This window comes from Dermacentor albipictus, chromosome 3 (genome assembly GCF_038994185.2).
Source record: "Dermacentor albipictus isolate Rhodes 1998 colony chromosome 3, USDA_Dalb.pri_finalv2, whole genome shotgun sequence".
Classification (NCBI taxonomy): domain Eukaryota; kingdom Metazoa; phylum Arthropoda; class Arachnida; order Ixodida; family Ixodidae; genus Dermacentor; species Dermacentor albipictus.
In genome coordinates, this window is record NC_091823.1 from 89337377 (window position 1) to 89364106 (window position 26730).

Below are 26730 nucleotides of genomic sequence, written 5' to 3' on the forward strand. Positions count from 1 at the left end.
TGTGTGTGTGTGTGTGTGTGTGTGTGTGTGTGTGTGTGTGTGTGTGTGTGTACATATAAATGTATAGAAGTATACATGCAGACGCTCCGCTCATAGAAGCTCGCTATAATTTGGCCATGCCTTTTGGGTTCGACTGCAACAACCGAAGATTTTCTCCTGATGTTATACTATATCATGGCATACCTAGATTATACATAAGTTCACAGGAAGATGCAGAATCAAAGTGATCAACAGGTGGTCGAACACGGGATACCACTGCAGCGAACGTTTCGACAAAGACACTCGTCTTCGTCAGGGAAGGCCCTACCTACACTTACGAAGACAAGTGCGCTTGTCGACGCGTTGGTATACAGCGACATTCCTTGTTCAGCCTTTGTTGATTACCTAGATTGAGATCATATTGCTCGCGGCTGTAACCAAGGTTCACCTTTCGCTCAGTCTACGCTTAGTGTGTGCACATGTCACTGACTCCACGAAGGCGTGTCACCCAGATTACTTGTGCTGCCACGTTGTTCTGCACGAAACATCTTGTTCAGGCTCGTATTCGATGTAGGCTCACGAGCGACCTCCGTCCGCCTCTCCGCTGTTCGTGTGGCGGTGATTCAACTGAGAGCGCGCCTCCCCGCTGCGGTGCAGACAGCGCCGTGTTCCTTATTCTATGGAGCCGTGCGCGCCGCACTTCCTGTGCTTCCGGGCCGCCCGCCTGCGCTGTCGTGAGCCACAATGCACGCGCCACTTCCGCGCGGTGTCTATACGCGGGAACCGGTAGACTCAGTTGGGCGATGCGGCTGCATGCTCTAATTAGCTCTGTTTTCTGGAATTGGCGGTGGCACTGTAGCCCGACACGTCGCCTCCAGAGTTCATGCTGGGAAGACTGAGGTATGCCTGATACAGCAAGGCAGAAGGTGTTCTGTGAGTATATACAGATGGGTGCTCAATGACTTGACGTTACTCGACTGACTGACTTACTTAAGAACGGAGCGATAAAAAGGCAGGTGAAACGTACGATTAAAGGGATTGGTCGATGGTTGTGTTGAAGAACTATCAACAAGTGTATGTGCAAATGGACCTGGGCATGGAATGGGTCAGACGATGCTGCTGTTCGTACCAGGCTGATATAGCTTGTGATTCGGCATGTCTTCTACAACAGCGTGGAGTGGTGTGACGTTTGCTGAGATAAGCGCTATATGAATAAATGAGCTGATCTGCATCGCTTGGAAATGGGCATGCTTTCTACGACAGCGTGGACTGGTGTGACATTTGCAGAGATAAGGGCGGGGAATAGGCGAGCTGATCTGGACAGACTCGCCGGTAGTTGGAGCAAGGGTGAAAGATTGACATCTGGATGACGTAGAGCAATAGCCGAGTCCGCTATTTTTGGGCACTAGTGCCAATACAGTTGCGCGAAGGTGTTTTCAAAGGCGCGACATTGTTCTTAGCCAAGCCTTCAGTCAAAAGAGTACACAGGCTGATTTAAGGGGTCCGCTGCTTTCTTTTGTGAAGAAGATGCCGCCGATGGATGAGCGACGTCTTGCAGACTTTAATAAACGTACAGTATGCTCCAAGAACGACGGTGTTTACAGTTTTTTATTTTTTTATTTATTTATTTACAGATACTGCAGGCCCTTCTCGGGCCCATGCAGGAGTGGATACTGAGAATACAAACAAGAGAAGTAAATTTAAACTAATTACTTGACATAATTGGAAAGATATAATACATACAGAAGTGAAAAACAAAAAACAAAAAAGCATGGCTATACACTGGACATAGATGACAAATGAATACGCGGACAAGGCAATATTATCAACTCAGTGTGTACACCACTTGAACTCGAATTTCAACAAAAGTTGACATTACTAATAGATTCAACAAATGATTCCAGCGAAGCGGAGTTCACTGCTTCCTCAGATAACGTATTCCAAGTTTCATTTGATACTGACGACTTCAAGCAACGCTTCACAATGTTCTCCATTCAACAGGAGAAGGAAGCAATGGCGATCAAGAACATTGTGTGTGAACTTTCCACGCCGTGAAAAACCGAACATCACCGTGGCGAGTAACTCAGACTCTTGTTCAGAGACGTTGATCCGGGACCGTATTCGTGATTCGTTCGTCTCACGGGTATCACATTCAGTGAACGTCGATTAGCTCTTCCAACGCAAGCAGAAGTGAGGAAAGGAGCTTGGAGAGGGGGCACTGTAAGCGTTGCTACTGCGTCGGTAGCTGTTAACAGTGCATGGTATCCAAGGGCATCGACAGAAGGGGCATCAGAAGGGTTGGTTCCCTCACCCATTCCCTTAAGCGTTCACCCAACGATCGCTCGTCGCTACATCGCTCTCCATCTTACGTCACGCGAAAGTGAAAGTACAGCTGGTAGTGACCGGTGTGGGACACTTCAGTCAGTGGCAGTGTGGCCGATTGGATAGGAAAGCAAGCAAGTCCGTGCCGTGGGTATGGTGCGACGTTCGGGAAGTTGTCGTTCAGCGTTGCACGAAGAACGCCGAGTCGCCAGCGAGCGGGAGGGGAGTGGACGCCGTAGTGAACGTGCGCAGGGACGTGGCCGTTGTTATAGGGGCACGGACATTCATCGCGCGACACGCTGCTTCGTGGAGCAGGCTTCATCGTGTGGAACGTTCCTCGCGAGGCAGCTTCAAGATGTGCCCGGAAGCCGCAGGTGTGTTGAGGGGTCATTCGTCATGGCCAAAATTTGTAACGCCACGTTCAAACTATGATGCCTGTACGCAATCATTTACTGTGGAAATCCTTTCTAGTTGGAAAATCTTCAAGTAAAGGTCATACGCCGCTGAAGAAAAACATGGTATAGAATTAATGCGGCGAATTGGGCATGTTGGTACATATTTGAAAAGGCAGCAGCGCAAAGCAAGACGTCGCACCTCTCGCGTGTCGATAAGAGTTTGTATGAACAAAAGTCAGATGAAGAGCTCGATGAGCAACGGCGATGGCTGTGAATGATAACATATAGGAAGTAGGGTATACTGTGTGTCGGCTGTCTGTACGGGCCACAACGTTAAGCTACAATCACATGATCAAGTAGCAGGTAGATAGAGTGTACTAGATACTATCTCCTTCACCGAGGGTGTGCAAGAGCCTTTCTAAGTGTTCGGATGAACCTCCCGCCTCTAGTGGATGGACACGACCCAGACGCTGTGCCCGAACGCAGGTGTTCTTTGGAACGCGGTGTTGCATGAAATTATCACTGCAATATTTCATCGCGTTCTCTGTGTGACAATGCAGACTTGTTTCAACTGAAAGAGTATGATACTTCACATTTGACGTATACAGCAGTGACGCCGTGCAGCATATGTGCCACGTCTATTTTTTTCTTTTCTGATTATTTTTTTTCGTTCAGCTGAAATCTCATGTGCATTTATGAAGAGCTCGCTGGCGGGTGAGTGATGTCAGTCTAGACAGGTGTGTGGCAGTTGGCGAATGCCAGTAAGGGTAAGGCCGGGAACGCTGACCACTTCAAAGCCAGCTCTCATGTACATCCGGCCACAAAAGCTCACAGGACATGCATTCCACGACAAATCCGAATCTCTGCGTTGTTAAGGCTTGACGTACGCCTCCAAATTATTGGGTCATTCTGTATAGGTTGCAAAGGCTACTGCAACGTGAAACATTGAATTCGAGCCTATGCATGCAGGCTACGCGAGCATTAAGCTTTCTTATTATGTGTGTTATGCAAATCCCGTGTCCCGTGAACTTTTAAAGTCGTCTTTACGTACCGAAAGGGTCAGTGGGTAGATCGTGCGCGGGGTTGTATACAACCCCGTTGACACCGGCTCGCCGGGCACTTTTGCAACTTTTCCCGTTCTGACTTGTTATTGCAGGACCAACATTCCTCCGTCGTCTACTTCCGAAAATGCGACATCGACGGACAGCAGCGGCAATGCTCTCACAGATAAGTTCTATTATTGCTAATTCAGCTTATTTTGTAGGAAGCTGACGTGCACGAAAAGCAAGAACTAGATCGGCAGGAAATAAATTACCATTGCGGTTGGATGGAGGAGGAGGCGACGCTCACCTAAGGCGGCAAATAACAAACAAACAAACAAACAAACAAACAAACAAACAAACAAACAAACAAACAAACAAACAAACAAACAAACAAACAAACACACACACACACAAACAAACAAACCTAGGGACTAAACAGGAAAGAGAGATATGATATGGCATATTTAAATTGAGGAAATAATCACGAACATCTTTACTGCGCAAATAGGGTGCATGACGGACAGCAAATGGAGGTGCAATGAACGCCGAAACGTGCATAGGTTGCTGGAAAATGAATGTATTTATGAGTGGTGGTGAAGGTTCATCTGAAGTCGCTAGCGAAGATGGCATTGTATATAGAAACTACCTGATTTCTTTTAAATTAAAGGGTGTTTTTCTTTAGCGTTTGTAGAAGTACCCCCTTTCCTAAGGTGACCGGGAGCCGACGTTATCAGCTATTAGTATAGGTATGTGTGTCAAATGAGGCATCGCCTAGTATCATTTAATTGCACGACGTTGGAATGTCCTAGGAACGACAACAACGTAAGCGTCATCATTCCTCTCATTTGCATTTGCATCTGACAGAGATGAGATGCACAATGGCAGGAATGTCGACAGCCTAATACACAAAAGAAAGACAAAAAAAAAAGGCGAAAAAGAAAAGCAGCACCGCGCCGCTCAAGATAAAGCGGCTAACGACTTTCGCCTAAATTAGGAAATTCTGTCCTCGTGTGTGACTATTCTTGCACTTCTTTCGCACTTATTTTAAACGCGCGGTTGTCTTTTCCCACTTATATCTACTTATGCAAGATTTTCGACTGTCCGAGCTGGTAAGGGTACACGGCACATGCCGCCATTAGATTCCCTAGTATTGTCCCAACAGCTGCGACGTATCGGGACCGCACTTTATCACGAAGCGACGCGACTGAGTGCGTTTCTTTCTTTCTTTCTTTCTTTCTTTCTTTCTTTTTTTTTTTTTTTTTTGCTGACGTAGACATGAAGTAAAAACCGCGGTGAACGTTTTCCAGGCATGCCGGCTCTCAAGGTTGGGTAAACGTCATCGCTCAGCCGTCCAGCTTAAGCTTCGGAAGCGCGCAGTCGTGGTATGCGGCGCGGAGCGCAATAAATGTGACGAACCGCGAGACGCGAACAGTCGGGTGCCCCGCGAGCCTCCCCGCGAAAGTGAGCGCATAAAAACTCGCGCGAAAAGAGAGCGAGCGTTTTCTCTCTTTCGCCGATAGCGCGCGGGGGGCGCCCGCACGGTTAAAGCCACGCTCTCGGGCACTCGCTCCGGCGTCGAGGAGTCGTCGTCGTCGCCCGCTGTCGTAGTCGTCACAGCCGCATCGCGCCCGACCTTTTTTTTTTCCCTGCCCCCTCGGCGTCATCCTTTCTCCACGCAGAAGGCGCGTGCAGCTCTCTTTCGCCGCAGCGAAGCGTCGGCGTTGTGAGCGCGGTTCTCGGCTCCGTTACCTGGAGCGTTGTCACTCTCGGAACGTGGAGGTCTCCGGCGCACCGGTGGTGTCGGTGGACTTGCGTGCGACTTGTGGACTTCCAGCTGCTGCTTTTGGCGCCGGTGAAGTTTAGTGCGCCGTCCTAGCCCTATAGCTGTCTCGGCTGCGCTCTCCTGCTACTGATGAAAAGGTGACGCGGCCTCGCTGCAGCAACACCTGTCGACTTGAACGTGTCCGGAGGTGAGTTGATGTTGTTGTTGTCGTGGGTTGTGGCCTGCATCCCGGTAATCGTCAGCGGCCGGATGCATAGCGCGAAAGTGCGATGGCCTTTCGGCGCTACGGCGCATCGTGTGACATCGATTCGTAAGTTTGTGAACGCTCATTGTGGCTATATCTACGCAATTCGGAGCGATTCTGGCACACCGTTAACGATTCACAGCTAATCACAGCAAGTAGGAAGTGGAGTATGCTAAAGTGCGATACATATCTTTTCAAAATTTTCAATATTGTAGACCTCTTGTTAATATAGATCAATCGCGCATCTGGCCGTTGCTGTGAGTTTAAATATAAGGTGTGCTTTACATCCCGGAATAACCGATTTCAAACTTTTGATGCTGCCTTCTATGTGTGCGACGAAAACTAATCTTTAAATTAAGAGAGAAAGATTAAAACAATGTTTCTTTGCTTCAGTTCCAAAGTGCTGGTTTCGAAGTGTGTTCGAACCAAGGATTCCATTTAATTACGATTTTTTTGTATTTATTTTTTATTTTTTTAACGCTGGTAGTGCTTCGACGCCAGATACTAGCCGGATGCGGAAAAGTAGTGTTGGGGTTAAATGCTATCGCATTCAAAAGAACGTGCCTAAGTTTCAGCTTGCGCGCCGATGGATCGCCGTCTTCAAAAGAAAGCGATTCGGGAACCTTGAATGGAGAAGGAATGAATAGTAATATCGCGCTCGCCTTTGCGTCATCGCCTTCATGCATCTTCTGCTTTTCGCAAAAGAGACAGCGGCCTCTTCATGCAGCGTGATTTGTTGGCTCTGTGTGAATGCTTCAGCCACTTCTAAAGCCAAGATACCTTCCCTCCCCCCTCCCCCCCCCCCAAACCCCAGGCGTTTTCTGACCGTGGCGGCCTGGTGCTGCTGCTGTCTGGCCAAATAGTTCACACTTAAGTAAAAAAAAAAAAAAATGCATTACGGGTCTGCTGGTGTGACTGAACCCTCCGTACCCCAGCAAAGCATGATGATGATGATGAAGTCTTAATTAGCGGCACAAACCCACTGTGGGGGACAGGCCACAAAGCGGGAGGTAATATGATTGAGAAATGGAATAAATTACTTAACAAATAAATAAGTAATAAAGAATCAAAATAATTGAATAATCATAGATGAGGGGTGAACCGATAATAAATGAAATAAATTAGTGTACAATAAGGTAGTCAGCCATGCTTAGATCGAAATAGTAAATAGTCAAGGATAGACCTAAAAATGAGCAAGTTAAATTTGCAATAATAGTATTATTAATGTTATAACTGTAAATCGGTGTTTTTACTTTGAATTTTCTAAATTTCGAATTTATTAAAGGAGAAATAGATAAATCATAGAAAAAGCGAAATATTATTAAGGCAATCTTTTTGTGTCACAGAGGAAACTACAAACAGCTGTATAGTACAACATCACAATGCTCTAACCATTAGGACACAACCGCTTCTTCTTCTTCTTTTTTTCTTCTTTAAAGTCGGTACAACTTCAGTGCAATACCTTCACAGTGACATACATATTTCCGTTCAAGCGGCTTTCTTTAAACACTCACACACCAACATAAAAATTGTTTCTCGCTTCCTCTCTCTTAGAGACCAAGACAGCGCATTTTTGCGTACAGTTATGCAGGTGCGACTGCGAAACACGTTGTCATAGTTCATTGTCTCGTCATGCAATACGAGGGCCAGAAATGTCACCGGGTATCTTGCACGAAGTTCAGTGCTCTTTTTCGCATTTTCAAGATATATTTCTAATTGCAATATCTATAGGGTCTGTGAATCGTAAGCGCCTGTATAAAGATCTCGTTAGTGCGTTACTGCCGCACACGTCAGTGTACACAGCTCTCTACAGCAAAGGCCGAGGACACAACGTCTTAAAACGAGTCAAGCTAATGCTAATCAAACCAGCGGCTAAGGACTATTTCTTTTCTTGTGATTACATACCGGCACGAGTCCAGTGAAAACTTGAGTGCAGAACAAAGGGTTCCTTGGGGCATAGACAGTCAACAGCACCCACTGTGAACAATTGAAAACAACAGAAAGCGCATGCACAGGTTTCTGGGATGCAACACTTCATTTGGATATAACCCCCCCCCCCCATCGCTCACTTAAAAAAAAAAAAAACTTTACAACTGCACCGAATTGTATTCCTAATTGTAGACAACGAGAACGGTGTCCACTACGACGTGTTCACGGTCCTCGGCCTTCGGAGCCTCTGGAAAACAAAGAATGCAAGGGCGTCACGCTGATGTTAACGCACGTTCTGCAAGAGAAAACTTTATTGAAAGCGTTGCGCACACCCACGAGGTCTACAGAGCTCAACCTGAGCAGCGGCACTGGCTCGCCGGTTTAGGGGAACTTGTACGTTTGAGGAAGTCCTTCCACTATTTCTTAATCGCACGTATGCATTTCTACCGTGCCAACGCCAACTGTCTCTTCGACCAACGGTGGTCACATTTCGATGGGGTGCGAAAAGCGAGAACACCGGTGTACTGAGATTTAGGTGCGATGTTAAAGAACCCCAGGTGGTCGAAATTGCCTCATAATCAAATCGTGGTTTTGGCACGTAAAACCCCACAATTTATTTTAGAAACCTCTTCAGGAGAACCGCCGCGTGAGTCACATTGCGTATAGCACGGGCGTGCGAGAGCACACGTGACGCACAAGGCACAAAGACGCAGGAATGAAATGAGCAAACTTGTAGCATTTGATTAACCCTTCTCGAAAGCTTCGATTCGCATATATTGCAAGGTGCGCGTCTGGGTATGCCCATTTTTTTTTTGTTGTTGTTGAAATCTTTAAAGGCGTTTTGATACGGCCGTCTGCTAAATTATTTCCGCCCTGTTCTGTTCTCTTATACATCGGTTGCTGCAGAGAGATGGAGGTAGAGAGTATTTCGGCTGCTCCACTTCTCTCTGTTCACAGATTTCTCTTTCTACGGAAAGACTCAGCTCGAGTTTTCTGCGGCTGGAGCTGTTTTACGTCCATACCATTTTTCTCGATGGAATCGCTTCAACACTTTATTTCGAGTTCAATAATCGTTTCTCTATCTATCTATCTATCTATCTATCTATCTATCTATCTATCTATCTATCTATCTATCTATCTATCTATCTATCTATCTATCTATCTATCTATCTATCTATCTATCTATCTATCTATCTATCTATCTATCTATCTATCTATCTATCTATCTATCTATCTATCTATCTATCTATCTATCTATCTATCTATCTATCTATCTATCTATCTATCTATCTATCTATCTATCTATCTATCTATCTATCTATCTATCTATCTATCTATCTATCTATCTATCTATCTATCTATCTATCTATCTATCTATCTATCTATCTATCTATCTATCTATCTATCTATCTATCTATCTATCTATCTATCTATCTATCTATCTATCTATCTATCTATCGCGCTCTCTCTCTCTCTCTCTTAATCCTGCCCCTATTGTTTTGGCTAGTATAGTGGCGCCGTCGTCTTCCTCGTCTTTCAGGTTCACTTGCTCGCGCTTCTGTGCCATGCTCGGGGCTCCTCAAGCGGCGCGCTCTCCCGAATAAATCAGTGGCTTCTGGTTGCTGGTCTGATCGGTCGCGTGTGCCTCGGCCTAGCGTATGCGACGCGTCATTTAGCTATAGGACCTCACTTTGGTCTCTGCAGTTAGAAATCATAAGACCAAGTACCATACTCAAGACGCGCATTAGATAAGCAGCGCGCATAATAAAAACAAGTAAAAGAAGCGCTATGACAGGCGAATCAATAACACGCGATGTCTTACGCCCACAGCATCATCAGTTGGGATTCGACTTCCTGCGACAAGCTGTGGGAAAGAGCGACTCGGACGGCACCCAGCTTTTCAAAATTTCGTCAGATCTCCAGGCGAACGATGGCAGGCTTTTAAATGAATTGCCATAGCTTAAGAGCCAGCTATAGCACTAGAAAATACATCTGGTCTAGTTGGTATAGCTTCACCGCTGCTTGAAATTTCGATATCGATGTTGTTTTCCTAACATACCGCACCAACCGAGGAAGACGATTGGCCACGCATCGAAAAATTAAATGACTAACGGCAAACAGCAAAATCTCCGAATAAAGAAACATCAACAACAAAAAGAAAGATATTTCGTGCGGAACTACATGATAATCATAAATGCCATTACGAAAAAATCAGGAGCACCGCAAAACGAGAAGTTGATCTGCAACGAAGAAGGCGATTTGGCGGGAAGAGCGAGACATTACTCCTCTTTTGGAAGCTGAACTTTTGGCGATAACTCGCGCTGTGCAAATCTCCTCTGAATGGCCACATTCATTGCTGTGATTGTCACAGACTCTCTTTCTATTTGTTCTTCACTCACAGTTTCATCAAGATATCCAGCTTTAAAAGCATTCTGGTCATTAGCCTCCACGCAGCGAAATCTTGTTAAATTATTATGGGTACCGGGTCACTATGGGTTGCATTTAAGCGAAATCGCCGATTCGTTAGCGCAAGTACCCTGAATGAACCAATAATGTCTATTCTCCTAGTATCGGCGTTCATCACAGCCATTAGGTACCGGAAGTTTTTCATACATGCAGATTCTATCGAATCATCAATAACGTCCATAGCAAAAATCAAATATCTCAGGTTTCCCAGAAAAAAAATCTGTGGTTCCCATCAAGGAATACAGAGGTTATTATCACTAAGTTAATGGTGCTGCATTCTCCCACTAAAGGTGCTTTTACACAGGGCTGGTATGGTGTTATCGCCCATGCTAGTTATGTCAGGAAATTGAATCTATTGATCATTGTTCCTCAACTTTTCGACAGGTTATAATACAAAAAAGACTTTGTGAGGCACCGCTTAGTCAACTATAGGCTTTAATTTAGTATTGCAGTATTACTCTCTGTTAGGGCCTCGGCACTGGATTTTAGCCGCAGGGACATGTTTGAGGCTGTGTGTGATTTTGTTTAAGCAACAAAAAGTACATCGTGCACATCATCATTATCAATAACATCACTATTTGTAACTGGTTTTGGGCGCTATCTTCATTTATGTATAATTGTCGAGCTTGTAAATAAATTGCATATACACCACTATATGTAATCCGTTCGTTAGTACCGCCTTCTCACAATTGTATAATTAGGTAAGCTAGAATACAACACGACACTCTTACTCTTCTTTCTTTCTCCTTTTTTCTCTTCCCATTTCCTTTGTCCCTGCTCTCGTTCTGGTATCCCGCTGCATCATATAAGTGGTGTCATAAAAGTAAAAAATATCGTAATAAAGTGGCCGACTTTCGCACTCTTGTTTTCCCGCAATCATGAAAGGACTAGCCGACGCCGTATAGTGGGCTTTTGCATGACTGTAAACTTTACTGCTCTGGAATTCGAATGCTGTATGTAGCTGTAATATGTATATGGTAAAGGGCTTGCTTGAAGGATGCAAACAAGCAGAAAGGAATTTAGACATGAAATGCATGGTTCCCTACGTTGGTCGGGAAAATCAGGATTTTTCAGTGGTGGAGCCAGGAATTTTCTTTCGGGAAGGGGGGAGGAGTGTTCGGTGACCCCTTCTACACCTATTGGACTCTGAGACCGACCGACCGACCGACCGACCGACCGACCGACCGACTGGACTCACTCACTCACTCACTCACTCACTCACTCACTCACTCACTCACTCACTCACTCACTCACTCACTCACTCACTCACTCACTCACTCACTCACTCACTCACTCACTCACTCACTCACTCACTCACTCACTCACTCACTCACTCACTCACTCACTCACTCACTCACCACTCACTCACTCACTCACTCACTCACTCACTCACTCACTCACTCACTCACTCACTCACTCACTCACTCACTCACTCACTCACTCACTCACTTTACTTTACTTACTTAATTATGGCCACCCGCCGTGGGTTGCTTAGTAGCTATGGTGTTGGGCTGCTAAGTATACGATCTAAACCCGGCCGTGGCGGCCGCATTTCCGTGGGGGCGACGTTAAAAGGTGCACTTTAAGATAGCCCAGGTGGTCCAAATTTTCCGAGTCCCCCACTACGGCGTGCCTCATAATCAGCTAGTGGTTTTGGCAGGTAGTACCCCACAATTCCATTTATTTAGACGTATGGCCGAACAGACGGATGCAACATCTAATCCGACGCACACACCGGAATAATGAAGTGGCGGTGGGGCGGAGGGACGAACAGAAGGACGGGCAGATGCGAGTATGATGTGGTTGGCTTATGAAACCCATGGTTTGGCTTGTGACGTCGCTAGCATATACTTTCAGCCAGTAAAAGTAGATGAAGGCCACCACGTAGGCTTGTTATCTCTTTCTTTCTTTTAGGGGGGGGAGGGAGGAGGGAGGGAGGAGGCCACGGGAGGGCAGATCCCCTTAACCATCATACTGCCATACAATAAAGCAAAATGACACAGCATAGTTAAAAATGACTGACCGGGCATGGGGTGTACTGCGCGTCTTGTGTCTGGATTCACTGTGCGCAAACTGAGCACGCTTGCAGTGACAAAAACGGAACAATATTAAGCTGCGACTGCATGAAACACACTTCGTAACTATTTTTGGTGCCTCGTCTGCTTCACGAAAATCCGGACATACCACTATGGTCATACGTCGAAAAAAGAAACCAAAGGCAGACTCTCACACACCCGGGTACAGCTAGGACATTGAGAAACTACTGAATGGTTAACACAATCGCACGATAGCTGATGGGGAGTATGCGACGATTAGCGCTTATTTCCGGAGTACCTGTTTTCAAGGCAGCTGAAAAGGGATTTCGCGTACTCCCAATACAAACTGAAAACATTGTATTATCACAAAGATGGGAGGCAGTCAACAAAAAAATCGGTTGGTTGGCTCGTTGGTTGGTTAACAAGTTTGCGTTAGGTGACGCTGACAAGAAGGAAGCTAAAAAAAAAAAGTAAGTGGTGTTTGAAATGTTGGTGGAAGAAAAGTAAGGAAGCAACAAACAACGGAGGCGTGCAAAAACAAACTTCACAATAGGGGTTCAGAAGGTTTGGTTATGGGAATTCATCGTGTGTTTTTTTCTTTCCTTTTTTTCTTTTTTAACATAGGTAGGACATTAGGGAATATAATAGCAAGAGCTTGGTGGCGCAACCCACCGCCCCGTTTCTCACGGCATCCATCCATCCATCCATCCATCCATCCATCCATCCATCCATCCATCCATCCATCCATCCATCCATCCATCCATCCATCCATCCATCCGTCCGTCCGTCCGTCCGTCCGTCCGTCCGTCCGTCCGTCCGTCCGTCCGTCCGTCCATCCATCCATCCATCCATCCATCCATCCATCCATCCATCCATCCATCCATCCATCCATCCATCCATCCATCCATCCATCCTAAACATCCTAGCAAGTACAACTTATAAACAATGAATGTTTAGAAGATAAAGGGAGGATACACCGCGCGAACTGGTTGCAAGCAGTGATCCATGCAGGGGGGTGGGGGGTGAGATAACCGTACAGTCGATGCTCATATAACGAGACAGAAAGATATAACAGTGAACTTCGAAACCAAACCAGACTGAAACCAAAACTTCACAGCGTCTGTCATAAGTGGTGATAAGTGGCATTGCACGCCTTCGCAATCTCGAATGCCCTGAGGAGCTCCGGGTGTTTATCGACTCATACACTGCATGTCGGAAAAAAAGGTGTCGAGGTTCACAGCCACCCTCTCTCCTTCCGTGTCGGAAACCGTTGTGGGTGGACCTCCTACTAACAATTATGTAATGGCATCATGGATTATGATAAGCGTTGATTGAGTTGCATCGATATGAATCATTACCGCAACGTTTGGGCAAATTGCAGAAGGAATCACACTATGAGCTACACAGAGTAACCGGGAAATATGCTACCGGCGAATGTTATTTCTGGTGTCATAAGTTGTAGCGTCGTACGTCAAATTTTTGCTGACACATTGTACTTAACTTGGTGGGCTCCCGAGGTCCCTAGGAAGATTGGGAATAAAAAAGAGCGTTGTCGTCGTAATTACTTCTCAGTTGATGTTTGGCATGGCGTCAAGAATGGTAGCGGAGTGTTGTCTCCTGGCAGTTTTTTTTTTATTACTTACAATACACAAGCAGAAGGAGGTGCCATAGCCTAACAACTGTATCGGAATCTCCTATACCGAAAGATCACACGGGTACTACAACAGGATGCAACTGCGTCGCAAGAAAGCAGTATAAGGGAATCCGAAAAGCGAAAACTCCGCTCAAAATATGACTCAAATGAAATAGGCGGAAATAAGGCGTTGTTTCATAGCTTTGAATCCCGAAGAAAATCCCTCATGTATTGCGGTGCCGCGTTATAGGCAAATGTGACAAAGGGGTGAACTTCGGCTTACTCTGTGTTTAATGCCAGCGTAACATGGCGAACACGATTTTCAGATTCAGATTAACGGCTTTATTGAACAGTTGTTCAGTGAAACCGTTAATTTATGAATGGTAGGTTATTGTCCTGCGATGACTCGACTCTCGTTGGCAATTCTGTTTCTCTCTTTGAGTGATGTTTGCGCTGTGCCTTGCTCCTCTCTTTCCCTTCCCTTTTTCCCTTCCCTTTTCCCCTTTTCTTCGAGCAGTGGACGTCGTGTGTTTCTTTCGGGAGGCAGTAGCTAGCCCTGCTTCACTTTATGGTTTCCGTGGCGTCTATACGTTTCGACGAAGGAATAATGGATAACTAGAGGAGGCTCAAAATTTATTTAAAATAAAAATATAGAAAATTTAGCTTTGGCGTGAACGTCATCCTCGGTCACTGTCAAAGAGTTACGGTGCGCCATTTCTCAAGACAATCCTCCAGATAAAATGCAATTGAAAGTCTTGCACCAATACTATCATTCATCCTTATGTTCTCGGTCTAAAGTGCAAGTCATTACATATGATTCATTGAATCGGCAGGGATGACGATGGTCTCAGTCACCCGTTTGACAAACTTGTATACCTTACGGAAGCGACACCTTACTCTCCGCTACAACGATGCCAATCTGCTCCTAGAGGAGCGGTCTCGCCACTGAGAATTGATCGCTTGATTACGCAACCAATGTATCGCCTGTGTATAGACCGCATTAATTTTTGTGGAGTGCTTTACGAAGCGAGGTTGGCGAGAGCGTGCCAGCTGCTACTGCGCGCGCGAATTCACGCTGCCGTGATCATATAGTCCGCCGATTGGAACACAAATGGCTTTCGCACTTCGCGATACATTCAACAGGGTGTACTGAAAAAATAAAGCAGAAGAAAAGAAAATGAAAAGTTTGCCAGCATTCACAGCGCTGCTGCGCATACACACTCGCGACGTGAGTAGAGTGTGATATAGTTGCAGCCGCAGGTAGCGCCAGACAAGCAAGCTGTAAATCACGCTAAACTAACGCGTAAACCCGTAATTCTTTTACTACGACCAAGACGCCGCGTTCTTTTCGAGAACACCAGTCGACGAGGGAGCACGCGAACTTGTCTTTACCGGTAACGTATGTAGCCCAGTGGCTGTGGCGTCTCGAGGTCGTGGGTTCGAGCTCGACCGATGCGGCTGCATTTTGATAGGGACTGAATGGGGACTGAAAGGTCGTGTAGTTTCACTCCGGTGTCTTTTTTTTTTAGTCCGACTTGCTGTCCATAGAGCCTACAGAGTTAATGATATGCAGTACATATCCGACATAAAACCAAGGTTTGTATCGTCGCTATTAGGCGTAGAGAGAGAGAGAGAGAAAGGCAAAAGACAGACAGGGAGGTTAATCAGAGATTATCTCCGGTTGGCTACCTTTTACTGGGGGAGGGGCAAGGGGATGCAATAGGTGAGAAAGAAAGAAGGATAAAAAAAGGAAAAAAAAACTAAGCACACACCACACGTACACACGAACTATTTCTGTGGGCACTGTCACGCAGCCCGCAAAGGCATTCCTAGTCTTACGCAGTGTCACCGTACAGTCCCACGTCACACAGTGTACAGTCACAATTTGTCAGAAAGTCCCGTGTCTTTCAAGTATCGCAGCAGCGCCTTCATAGCGGATCGCGCTGATGTTCGCGTAGGCCAGGTTCCAAGGATCTTGTTTTCTGTCACTGGGCGCTTGTCCAGTTTGTCTAAGGTGGCTAAGAGGACTGCTCTTTGTGGGTTAAAACGAGAGCACTGACAAAGAATATGCTCGATTGTTTCATTGCACCCGCAGAAGTCACACAGTGGGCTGTTGGCTATTCTGATAAGGAAAGAGTAGGCATTTGAAAATTCTACTCCAAGCCACAGACGGACAAGAAGGGTGCAGTCACGTCGTGGAAGCTCGGGCGGAATACGGAGCTGTAAATTAGGGTCCAGGGTATGAAGGCGTGGTATGGTAAGCAGAGAAGGAATGTGGCGTAGATCGCTATTGGGCGTACACGACCGCGCCGCCTGCCGCCAGCGCCTGAATGACGTGTGATGTTGGCGCTGAAGCGTCTGCTTCAGGGCCGTAGTATGCTTCGTGTTTTGTCGTACTGTCGCGCGGAATTTCTGCTGGTTGTAGCGGTTTCACGCAACAATGCTCGTTTAATTCGATTTTAAGGTTTTACATGCTGTCTGAGAATATCCAGCAGTTCTTCGTGCCAATTTGGGCGAAATTTCGCTCTACGAACAATCGCAGAGTAGAAAGCACGGTATCTTCTGACACCAATTCTACGATCGTTAAATACCGTTGGCAAATTTCGAAGCGCCCATGAAGTTGTGCGGTGTGCAGTGATTCAAGCAATGTACGCGGAGTACATTGTTGCCGGCATTCCTTGCGCCACCACTGGGCACTGGGGACATCGACCTGATGACCTGAAAGTGAGAGAAATGGAGACAGTGAACTGAATGCAAAGAATTGAAACAGAAAATACCATCGATATTTACAAGAATGGGAAGAAAGAAATTAGAAGGGAAAATCTATACGATAACACAAAGGCTGTGCCTTGTTATTTGAAGCACGCGCTGGTTGCCTAAGGTCGAAAGCATACCGGAGCCAATATTCGCAACAGGATGAGGCATGCATATGCTGCAGCAAAAATCTGGAGACCACTAAGCACATCCTAATGGAATGCGAAGGGACTCAGCCAGTGAGAACCGGAAGTAACATACACCTTCCAGAAGAGCTTGGATTTAAAGTGGATGAAAGCACCAACCGGTCACCAGTCGAGCTAACTAAGAGATCTTTAGAGTATTGGGGGAAAAAATCAGGGAAGAAATTTATATACAAACAAACATAGCAAAGAAGCGTTACAAACATAGGTAGCGATACAAGGTAGAGAAAGAAGTTTAGAGGAAAAAAAGATTATGGAGGTGCATGTAAAAATTCTAAAATGAAAAACATGTGCAGTATACCTGATTAAAACACGCAGGCTAGGTGACCATTTGTCACCGTCCCGTTTCAAAGGGGGTGCCAATAAATCATCATCAACCATACCTACGTCAAATGTGAATTTTCTGTCGAATTCATTTTACTATAAACGTGGCGTGTATGTCTGAGTAGGGAGATGTTCTTTGCACAGCGCCGCTACAATGCAACGTCACGAAGTTTAGGCGCGCGATGAAACAGAGCGCGCGATGAAACAGACCTGCTCGATGGCACAAGCATGCGATATTGCACAATGTATCAAGTCTTGATGACACAGCGCTGCTGACCTCTAGTGCCGAGCCCTGTAAATTTCGTACAGAATCACACTCTCGTGTCGCTACACAGCGTACTGAATGCCGCTTTCACATGTTGCGTCATTGTCTGCCTGCACTTCGTAGCATTGCTAACAATGGAATACCTTTGTTATTCTGCACCTGATCGGTTTGAGCCAACTTTCTAAAGTAGTCATCCCTACCGTTATACTGATGGGTGCTTTATTCCAGTTCACTGTGTGTTTCTCGATGTTTTTTTGTAGCCGCACTTCTTGTTTTATTTGTTCAGTTCGATGTGCCTGTGCCTACTCTTTGTTTCTGCTCTCCTGTCATATTTGTTGCCGGAAAATGTAGGACTGGGGAGCCCATCAAGCGCTGTTGAACTTTTCCTATCGATGTCCCTCCCTTATGGCGAGCGGCAAATAAATGTCATTACTTAATAATTTATTACTTAATCAATTAATATTTCATTCACCTATTCGTTCAAATGGCTGGCGTCGACAACTATAAGTGGCTAACCGCAGCCCCCTATGGAAAGCCTCGGCTGCTTAAGTGGTTACTTCGAAAAATTAACAAACACACGCAGATATACCGACTGATTGATTGATCAATGGGGATTAACGCGCCACATCAATACGGGGCTTATGGGAGTCACCGTGGTGAATGGCTCCGGATCAATTTGGACCGCGTGTAGTCCGTTAACGCGCGCCCAAAATTTGGTGCGCGAGCTGTTTACCGCGCACAGCTGTAATTTCCTACGCAACCGAATTTTTGCCCCCCTGACGTCACGTTATGGTGCAAGGCTCAGCGCACACCTCAAATTATTCACTCGCAGGCTAAGAGAATTTCTATACTGAGATTCAATAAACATAGAAATAGTTGAAGAACTGTAAATGAGATATGCAAAATTTTGATGTCGGAAGTAATTAGCATAATCGTATACTCCACCGTGGCCGTATTTTGCCAACGGGTAGAGGATACACCGAGTTACGTGGCTTCTGCCGGCGAAACGTGTTTCGTGGACACAAAGCTGCACTAGTTGCGACAGAAATCTTCCTGTCGCAACTAGTGCAGCTTTGTTTCCACGAAAGGATCCACAGCTGAAGTGGTTGACTTGCTGTATAAGCACCTGAAATACACACACCACTCATAGAAAATGGAGCATTCCTCCGTGAGACAGGTAGTAGAAAAAAAAACGAAAGAGAAAAAGAGTCAGACTGCTTGTTTGTTTATCAACAGTATGGACTAACGGAGCAATTAGAAAGAGTTTGCATGCTTGAGTATCTTAGTAACGACAGTAAAGTGAGTGAGTTGGGGAGAATTCGAAATGTGGAAAAAAAATTTGTGAGAAACACGGATACAAAAAGAACAAAAAGGACAAAACAAACACCATTCGTGTTGTTCTTTTCGTTCCTCCTCTCCTCGTATTTCAATGCGATTGCATTGTGCGGATAGTACAAGTCCGGTGAGCGTTGTGGTTTATCATAGAGAACAGCTGGGATAGAGGGGCGAGTTGTAGTGGTGAAGAGGAAGAAAACAGATTGAGAGGTGAAGAGGAGGCGAGCGTATGCGGTTACGTCAGCGTCACGGAAAAGTGCTCCTTCCTTCAGGCCTCGTCCTTTCAGCGCAACCCTTCTAGATATGCCAAGGGCGGCCTGCAAGCTGGGAACTTCGTAAACCCGGTTTGGGCATACCATATGTTATGCATGATAAAGAAAACGATAAGTGCGAACACTGTGGGGTGAGAGGGACCCTCGACCACATAATCTGGGAGTGCGCTAGCTTCACAAGGGCTAAAGCAAACATAAACTGTAGACAGGCCTGGGAAGCCCTGCTGCGGAGCGAGGACTCTACTCCAAAGCAATACGCCATCCACCTGGCGGAAGAAGCCTCGAAGAGTCAAGACCTCTTTATTTGCTTCTAATCGCGGTGGCCCCGGCCCCCGTCCCCTAGGCTTGTGTGCTGGGGACGGGGAGTAAGGGGGGCCTCCTTATCCGGCGGTACAATAAGGTTGCTAGCATCATCATCAAAGTGCTCCTTCTTCTTACTGTCCTCCATAGCCGATGTCCGGGCGATTCGAGCCTGCAGGATCCTTCCTCTAGCATGCACACAGTCGACTCCCATGACGGCGGGTATATACACACACAGTACGACGACAAGCCGCGTAAACTTTGTGGTCTTGCAGTTGTGGCGTTGGTCGCGAAAGCGGCTGTGCGTAAAGGCTCGCGCCAGGGCCATTTATTCATTACCCTTTCGTGTCGGGTGACGTAGGCGCTTTCGCCGTGCGCGATGTTCGTGCGCGCTCGTGTCTGAATGTCTTTCCGGAACCATCGTTCTTTTTCTGCGCCTCTGTTCGTTCCGCTTTCCGAACCTCGCGTGCAGCTGCACGTCTTCCACGCCGCACTTCACGCGAGAGCTCGCAGGGAGGTAAGAACGCGGCAAACTGCACAGCTGCTCGCTCCTCTTGCTGCCCCTGCTGCTACTGCTTTCTTCGCGTCGTTTCTTTTTGTTTTCTTGTTCCTTTATAATTTTTTTTCGCGCACAATTCATAGCGTCTTAACTACTTCGGCTCGACTCATTCCTTTCGCACTATATGTTGCTGCTGGCACGCTCGCAGTCACTGTTTCATCCTTGTAAGCTTTCTTGATGTTTGCATAATGGCATTTGTCACCAAGACCCTCTGTGTCTCCGGTTTGTTTTACAGTGATAGCTGTTATGGATTCTTGGCCCTCTTTAGGCATTGCGTTTGGTGTCCGTTGGAGGTGTCGCTCACGCTACGTATAGCCGTTTCAGAACTGCGTGACACTTCGTCACTCCGTGTCTTGCCTTGAGCTTGTTGTTTTGGAGGCCGCACACCTGTGGACACATGTGCGGACACTGGTAAAGACGAACGCAAGTGCCGAGTTTGTGTTTGTAAACAAGCAATAAATTGCCCGACGTGTTGCACTGCGCTGTAGGCCCCTTGCAACGTAATTTATGGACTTTTCTAATGCGTTCCACACTGTTCCCACGACGCAGTATGCCGAGACACCAGTTGAACGCCGTTTGTTTGCGGTGCTGAACGCGAGTACGCGACTTGCCCCACATCACTTCTCAGCCTCAACTAAAATGTGTACTCGCATTGACCGACAGAATAGACCGCTAGACTAATTGGTTTACTTGCATCTTGAAACTACAAAAGTCCACAAAGACTGGGCGAAGACAGGAAGAAGCGCCTCGTCCTGTCTTCTCTCTTCGTTCTCGTCTGTGTGCGCTTTTACAGTTTTAAGATGCTCGCGTAGACCTTTAATCTATACCTCTGCCTTCCCATCTCTTTGCTTCTATAGCGCAACGGCCATCAGTTATCGTATCGGAATAGGTGACAACGGAAAGGAAATGATGGCAACGAGCCGCGGATGCTTTGATGGAGTGACAAAATTAGGACAACCTTGCGCTAACGGGCGGGCCTTAGTTGACACCAGAGAAGGTCGGTCGGGGGTTGTTGGGACAGCCGCATCATCCATAAAAATAAAAATAAAAAAATTATGGGGATTTACATGCGTGAACCTAAATCTAAGTAAACTATCTATATACTAAGACATATGTGCTACTATATACTATCTATATACTATCTAAGCAAACTATATATATATATATATATATATATATATATATATATATATATATATATATATATAGGCTGAGCTATTTATTTAATATATATTCAGGCTGAGCTATTTATTTATTTTTTTCGCCCGTCACATAAGTTTATCACGCACAAAGTTAGAGACGAGCCACCAGAGGATAGTAAATTTGGAATATTTAAGTCCAATCCGAGAGGGCTGCTTGAAAATCATTTGTTTAAAAGTTGAAACAAAGTTGAAAATCATTTGGGGGAGGGGAGTACAGACACACAATTCGTGCCATTTGTGCGGCCATGGGTACGTGCCATGTCTTGAAGGCTCATAATCATCATCATCACGACCATAGTATGATCGCTCGCTTCAAAGTGCCGCGGCTGTATTATCATCCTCCTCCTCTTCCTTAGAGTGAGCTTCTGACTGAGGTTTCCTTTTAACAACGCTACCAGCGAAGCTCTGGACTCAATAAACTAACCTCGACTCCCAATAAGTTTTTCTTTTAATTACTTCAAATGAGAAAGGGACTTCTTTTTCTTCGTAAAACAACGTGCATTCTGCAGGGCTCGCGCAGGAGCGTGGCCGCAGCTCAGAGCCGCTTCTTGCCAATCTGCGCTTTGGCTGTTTTAGCATCTCGCGATTCCGTGTACGTGAGCCCTACGGCGACACTTCCTAGCTCCGAATATCATGAGACGCAACCAACAAAAGCGTCGTCAGTCCTCAGGAGCACCGCCTACCGCTTCGACCAGTCTTCCGGATGTTTCGTCACCGTCAATACCTTCACATCGCCGCGAATCGCTGCCGCAGGTATCCGAGTCGTCCCTTCCAGTAGCCCCTGTCCCACCACCAGACGAAAGCTCAACGGTAAGCTCTGAAACCGAGTCCGAACCGCCACCGATGGTTGCCCTGTCGGCGACAAAAGCCGATTTGCATTACGACCCTCACCAGGGGCCACCGCCTGCCGTTCGCAAGGCAGCCGCCGCCTTCAAGGCCTTGAACAGCACCAACGTGGCCAGCGCGTCTCATCAACTCTCGACCCCGAGTCCTACATCGTCAGGAACGGCTATGGATCTGTCTCCTTGCACGGACACCGAAGAAGAGGTCGGCGAGGCGCCCGTAGACGCAGTCCAACCAATGGTTGCTCCCGACGCAGTCTTCCGTAAGGTGAACCGTGACTCCGGAGTGGCACCGTTCATAGTCTGCTTCCTCATTCTGGTCGCGTTGGCGATCGCCGCAGTGCTCTCCGTCAAGGCGGTTCTGCAGTTAGGGATCGCGGACAGCGAGGACGGCGGCTCGCACTTCTGCTGCGCCGAGGAGGTCAAGGCACTCATCAAATACGTCAACGCGACGCTGGACCCCTGCGACAGTTTCTTCGAATTCGTCTGCTCGAACGTCGCTCAGCAGGACGGCCTGAGCAAGGGACTCTCGCCCTTTATTGCCTTGAGCCCGGAATTCGAGCGCAACGCCGTCGTCGAGTCCAACACACCCCGCAGTCCGGTGGGCGCCTTCCTGAGGTCCTTGTTTGATTCTTGCCTGAATGCCGGTTCGGACGAAAACGCCGTGACGGGTAAGCTGGCAGCATTCCTCGTCGGCGCGGGCGGAACCTTCCTGCGACACGCGGGAACGGCGAACGCGCTTGCGTTCCTCTTGCTCAGCAACCTCAAGTACCGAATTCCCTCCGTCGTGTCGATTTCACTGACGGGACACGGTGCCATTTCGATTACGCACAACACAGACTATGATCTCAACGATGGCAAGTTCCAACAATGCCTCAATCGCTCGTTGGCCAAGTTCAACGACTATGCTGAGAAAGATGTCCGCGTGGAAGAGGTGAGCGCTTTCGCGAAGGCCCTGCACGCTCGTTACCCGGCAGAGGTCAGAACCGAGCACTACTCAGGGGCCAATCTCACCGCGCTTTTTCGGAAGTGGAATCCTGTGGCGGCTCTAAATATTATCTCCATAGGCTTGGACTACCTCACCGAAGTAGTCGTGAGCGGCGCAGTTCAGATGGACGCGCTTCTCGACGCCCTCAGATCTCCCGAAAACGGCACCGGCGGTGTCGGCGCTGCGTACCTCCTCGCGTGCAGCGTGTGCGGCGCCCTTGTGGAGCTCGCCTGGCCTTCCGTGCACTCCAAGTCGAACAGACTCGCTTTCTGCACGCGCCAGGTCGAGCTGCTTCCCCTCGTTCGCGACGCCGTGTACTCGGACGAGTACGTCACGCCGGCCAAGAAGCTCCAAGTGACTCGCGTCATCAACGCCGTCATTGAGACCGTCAAGTCGGACTGCGCTGCCAGCTCGCTCTTCGACTCGACCGACACCGGGCGGCTGCACGCCCTGTTCGAGAGCATGTCGCTAGTCGTGCCCGGAGAAACGGCTCGTCCCGACGTCAGGGAGGCAAGCCTGAGGGAAAGCTTTATCGAGAAGCTTCTCGAGGGACGCGCGTACGAATTCCAGGCACAGCTCGCCATGGCGCGTTTGGGGCTCCCGGTAAGGAACGGCGGCGCGAACACCGGCAAAGGAGGACGCCCGTACCTGTTGCTGCACAAGGGAGCGAGCATCTTGGTCTCCCCGGCAGCCTTTGCCCTTTTTCGGGACGACGCCGCGCACACCGACGCCTTCAACACACCGATAATCCCTTGGGCCTTGGCCGAATCTATCTGGCGGTTCATCTTAACAGGGACGACTCTGTGGTCTCAAGAAGCGAGAGTTCGCATTGAGAAGCTCGTCAACTGCTTTCGGAAGCGCTACATGGCCTCGCCTAGTAGTAATGGGCAGGAAACTATAGGCGATGTCGACACGGTGGCGGGTTCTCTGGGCCTCTCTACGGCGCTGAGAAGCTTCTCTGAGCGCCTCTGGTACAAGGTCGAAGCGGCAGGGAGCTTCTGGAGCTTATCGCACAGCCAGTTCTTCTATATGCGTGAGACCTTCTACCGTTGTCCAGACGCTTCTGACCCGGCGAGCAGGAGATATGTGGATGTGCCCCTAAGGCACGATAAGGACTTTTCCAGGACGTTCCAGTGCGAAAGCTACAAACCCATGGCCACGACGCATGCTTGCAATTTCCCTTGAAGTGATAATAATTAGTAAAATAACCAATTATGCAAAACGGCAAGAAAAGCCTCGTGGAACTTTTTAAAACATTATTTGAGACAGTCGATAGTAAAACCACAGCGTTCGCGTTCTGCTGTTGAAATTTGTTACTGGAAACCAGTGCACATTGCAGTTACGCGTACTCGCCGTTTGTTGGACTAACGAAACAATAGCTGTCTTCCCTTTTGCTAAGAGTGCTTTTTTTTTGTCATGGTGTCATGGTTTCAGATTTGAGTTTGTGTGCACACTATATATGGCACTTCACTGCCAAATATAATTTCTGTGCCAATAATGATATAGTCGATCACCTGCACCTGACTCACCGATACCATTACTGTGATCATATAGTCATATTCACGCATAGTCACCTGACTTACGGTGGTGACCTGTGCGTAGCATGCAAAAATACTGCGCAGTATACAAGGTGTTTTGCTTAAACCAAGCTTTAAAAATATGCAAATTCCACGTAGCTGGACAGAACCAAGGAAACAATTGCGCCGCGGTAGCCCAGATGCTATATGGGCTTCCGCTGCGTAGCTCTATACGTCGCAGGTTTGCAGTCGCTTGGAGATGCTCAGATTATTTTTTGCATTCCGTCTAATTACAGAATTAGTCTTAATGAACTTCTCAAATAATATAATTAGATGAGAAGTGCCAATGGGAAAATTGTAGAGCAACATAAAAACTTCTGATACAGCTTTCTTTGTTCAATATGTGCTATATAAAATAAGCTCGCGGATACACGCAAATTTGGTTTTGGCTTCTAGCGCGAAGTGAAACACGGACACAGAAAGGAGCAGACAGGCAGGCAGATCCTGTTTGCTCCTTTCTGTGTCCGTGTTTCACTTCGCGCTAGAAGCCAAAACCATGTTACCGTACCAACTCGCCCAACTGTCTATCCTTTTGCATTACACGCAAATTGCCTCGAGTGGTCAGTCGCGCGGCCATTTGAGCCTCTATGTACCTGCAACCAGGTACAGGGAGACTCCCTAATGCCGCCGCGCCCACTGTAGGTGTTGCACGGTCTCCGTATCACTGGGAAATGTTCCGTTGGACGTAACATGCTTCGTTCGACGGAATGTCGCATTACATATCCCAAGGTACATAAAAATGTGGTCAGTCTCCATATAATCATAGAGCTTAAAGTGCAGTAATGAGAGTGCATGCGCCGCGGTAGCCCAGGTGCTGTGGGCTTGCGCTGCGTAGCTCTATGCGTTGCGGATTTAATCCTGGCCGCGGCGGCCGTATTTCAATGCAGTTGAAAAGAAAAACGTACGCCTGTACTTGCATTTAGGTGCGCGTCATTGAACCCCAGGCGGAAAAAAATTAATCTGGAGTCGCCACTATGGCGTGCTTCATAATGGGTTCGTGGTTTTGCACGCAACACGTCAGAATTTAAATAATGAGAGCGTGAACGTTACCGTGGTGATCCTTAGGAAGAGACGATGGCCAGATTGATGGCGCATAATTAAAGAAGAACAGAGTGACGCCGAATAAAATAGGTAGATTGCAGCCGGTTCACGTACCCATGCGTCCTAGCCTCTTCTTTCCTCCACGTGAAGCCTTGCGCTGTGAGCCTGAAAAGCCCTCGGATGCGAGCGCCGTGATGGGGTGAAGGAGTCGGCCACGCCCACCAACGAGATTGCTCTCTCTCCATGTGAATGGAACGGCCCGAGCAAAGCCTGCCAGCCGGCGCTAATTTCAGAGGTCATGGCGCAGAGCTAATACTACAGTAAACAAGTGCGTTCTACTTCGATGCTCGTGTAAATTCTCGGCAGTGGCGTAATCGTGTTGCTGCCGAAAATTGACACCGATTGTCAAGGATCTGATGGTGGGGTAGTTCGCACTCTCCGAACAGGAGGGGATGGGGCGACAACAAACCCACCCCGCGTGCGTTTAGTGAGGGTTCGACTGCTGACCGGCGATAAGGTCCACGCCTGATCGACCGTGAACCAGAGAGGCATGAGACGGGAGGCGACGTCGTACAACACACACACTCAATTTAATACACTAAAATCATGTCCGAGACATACTCGAAAAACATACAAATTACCAGTAGCGGGGCCTAGTTCGCGGAGAGCGTGCGGGTCACACAGCAGACGCCCTGACGCCACTCGCGCGACACTAAGCCCACCACGTGGGAACCGTTAACACTCGCGAAATACAATAAAATACGCGACACAAATACAAAATATCCGCGACAATAAATAGAGCAGCACTACACTAAAAGAACATAAAAGAATTAACACTCGATGGATAATTAAACGAAAGATTAAACGAGATTGGAAAAGAGAGTCCGGCGGAAAGTTGTGAGAGCGGCCTGGAACACGAGGCTTATCTGGGGCGTGCTTGCCGAGGTCCCGATCTGAAGAGCGTCGGGCTGCTGCAACCTAGCTGCCGAAGATCCTGACGAACTTGCACCGTCTGTCGCTCGACCGGCGAAGGCTTCGGCCTGGAGATCTCAGCATGCCGACCACATCTTCAGCTGTTCCCCGGTGCACGACCCCACTCCTTCGTTCTCCAAACTGCTCTGCTGCTCGCCGAGCCCCCGCGTCCCTCCGCCGCGCCGAGGTGACCCCCGTGATCAACCCGTCGGGCGGGTTCGGGGACAATGGGGAGCGCTCTCCCTCCGCCGTTCAAGCGGCGTTGC

The 26730-nt window shown here is 47.6% G+C and overlaps 1 protein-coding gene across 1 annotated transcript in view; it reads left to right on the top strand.

Annotated features, from left to right (window-relative positions):
• Positions 1-2352: 2352 nt before the first annotated feature.
• LOC139057468 (sialin-like) overlaps positions 2353-26730 on the top strand; it is an 85316-nt gene continuing 60938 nt past the window's right edge. Inside the window, exons 1-2 of the mRNA XM_070535784.1 lie at positions 2353-2675; positions 3853-5709. The gene's annotated coding sequence lies outside the window, so the exon portion shown is untranslated. The remainder of the gene's footprint in view (positions 2676-3852; positions 5710-26730) is intronic.